Consider the following 2,968-nt stretch of genomic DNA (forward strand, 5'->3'; position numbering starts at 1 on the left):
TGAACTATAATTATGAAATGTTAAGTAGACATAATAGTTATTTACAAAAAGAACTAATAACATAGATTCTTTCAATATAAAATTGAGTGGAAAACACAAGATATAGTAGTTTATATGTCATGATATAAGTTGTCTAAAATGCCATATATCTTTAGAAAAGCATATGAAAAAGTTAACTAAAGACTAACAATGCTTGTCTCATTTAAGTTTTCTACCGAGGAAATAGATTACCTTTATAGTCAGTGATATAATTTAAAAAGAGAAGTTTTATGATCAAGTCTACATCTATAATATTCTGAGTGACTTTGTTTTTGTTTTTGCTGTGTAGTCTGGTCATTATTCATAAAACCTGACAGTGGAAACACATGATCAAATCAAACTCGTCTATGAATTGAAGACCCTACTATCACCTTGAGAAAAAAAATGAGAAAACCATAGATTGCACCTACCTCTCAGAAACAAGCAATAGGTTTCTTCTGTAACAAGTTATCTTATTTGTAGAGAACAGTTTACCGAGAGTTAGCAGTCACTGGTCCATCACTATTGTAGCTTCGCAGGTTCATCCAATTTTTAGTGGTATATTTCTTCTCAATTCATGACTTGGAAATGAAGTCTCTTAAGAGACTTCCTAAATTAAGCTGAGTCATGAACTGGGTTTGTTTTACTCTGTAAGATCATATCACCCTGTAAATGCATAAGCATTTTAGCTAAAAAATGAATTTTTTCAGTCAGCTTACAAAACATTAGTCTTCCAAAAACATAATAGGAAAAACCCTAATCAGTGAAGTACCTCTCTCTCCAAGCCACCTTACTACACATTTGCTAATCTTTTTAGTGACCAGGTGATATGTATCATAAGAACCACTTGATCTGAGATATAACCTGATTCATAGCCCTCAAAATAGCAAACTACATTAAAACAGAAAAACCAGGGATTGTAACCACTATAATTAAATCAACAATAAATAAAAGTTGCCTTGGAAGAGAAGGTCTCTGAAGTTAGCTATTTTAAGTCTTTTTCTAAGGCTGTGCTCAACCTGGATATAGCTCCTTTGGTGTCTGGAAATTTGGATCCAGTGGTTTGGAAACAGAACCAAACTGCATCTGTGATCTATGACTGGTTATTCTTATGTGGTCTTCCTGTGTCAGGAATCCTCAGAGTCCATCCTTATTAACATTTGCATACATGGAGTCAGAGAACTATTTATTGGATATTATTCAGTGCAAGGAGTTAGGGATAGTCTGACCTCTCAGCTCCCAGAGGATGGGAATTAGCAGTTTCAAACAAGATGACAACCAAACCAATTTACCCATGTTCTCTCTTGTGACAATGACATATGTGACCCAAGAGGAGTAGATGGCCAGTGATGCTGGGCTAGGCTAGGAAGTGATCTTAAAGGCTGAGACTGAAGGCATAGAATGTGCTAGTCATGGGAATACGGGTGCGGGAGCCAGACAGAACATACAAAACAGCCCAATTAATATCTGGCACACATAATTATAGGGAGGGTTGGGCAAGACAATGTGAGAAAAATGTCTAAGGCAGTGTAAGACTACTATTCCATTTGAGCCCAGAAGATAGATACATGTGAGCTAGAGAAACTGCTCTGTAATGTTAAAAGTCGGAATCATACTTAATAGAAAGAGCTTTGCTGACTCTTTTACTTACTATGTGACGTTGGTTCTTCAGCATTTATTTTTTTTTGAGAGGAAAAGAGATAGAAAGTGAAAAATCATCCCCAGAGGGAATGGCCATGCTGCAGTCCTCTCTCTTCCATTCTCCTCTCTGGACTTGGGCACACACACAACACACATGCCTGACATGAGTTTCAAACCACTGGGTCAAGGACTTGAACTGCGGTTGACCACATGGGAGTCCAGCTCCCCAGCCACCATGATACCTGAGTTTCCATCTGTAAAAAGGGGGTGGTAATAGTACTTTTGCCCTAGAACTGTTGAAGGGAGTTCAATAAAATAATGTTTGTTAAGTATTTTGGGTGGCTCTTGGCATAGTGTAAAGACTCACTGTTATCTATTGCCATTTGTTTTCATTTCTAACTGCTAGAGGGCACTTGTACTCACTAGAAAGAAAGACACACACACACACACACACACACACAGAGGGAGGGAGGGAGGGAGGGAGAGAGAAAGAGAGAGAGAGAGAGAGAGAGAGAAGGAGAGAAATAGAATCCCCAATGGGGTGTGGTCATGCCACAGTCCTCTTTCCTCTCTTTCTCCATTTTGTCAGGCATGCTTTTCAAGTTATTGGGGCCAGGGTTTGAACCATGGTCAGCCATGTGGGATCTGGCTTCTGATTCATGGTGCTTAACTGCCGTATGGTTGGATGGTCCTATTGTTGCTTTTGTATAGGAAATCGGATCTCAAGGTGTGACTGAAGCATGTCTCTTCAGAGAATTCTATTTATATTAATACATGCATATATATATTATATATAGTGTTATATGTATGTATTGTTTTAAGTTATGGTTGGCAGGATCTGGGCAGTTTCAGAAATGAGAGAGGAAAAAGGCTAAGTTTTGAGGTGATGAATACTGATTTTGGGTAGGAAAAGAAAGAAAAACAACAACAACAACAACAGCAACAAAGTGCCTACCTTCTAGCACTGAAAGTGTAAAGGTGAAATTGTAAGGTGGGGGCTAGGTCTAGGACTGGCTCAGCCCTGACCTCGGTCCCTGGCTGGGCAGCTCTGCTACTATTCTTTGGCTATCTTCCTTAAACTCTGGCCAGGCTCTGTGATCTTGGGCAAGTTACTCAACTTCTATGTACCTCAGTATCCTCTTCTGCAAAATAGAAATAATATTCCTTTATAGGGTCAGTGAAGGAGGAAATTAATCAGTAAAGGAGAAAATGGGTTGGAGGGTGAATTTGATAAAAAGGCAGGAGAAAATTGGGGCCAGGAGGTGACATGGTGGTTAAGGTGTTAGACTCCCACATGGCTATGGATTGA

This window comes from Tupaia chinensis, unplaced genomic scaffold, assembly GCF_000334495.1.
Source record: "Tupaia chinensis unplaced genomic scaffold, TupChi_1.0 Scaffold149104_1, whole genome shotgun sequence".
Taxonomy (NCBI): domain Eukaryota; kingdom Metazoa; phylum Chordata; class Mammalia; order Scandentia; family Tupaiidae; genus Tupaia; species Tupaia belangeri.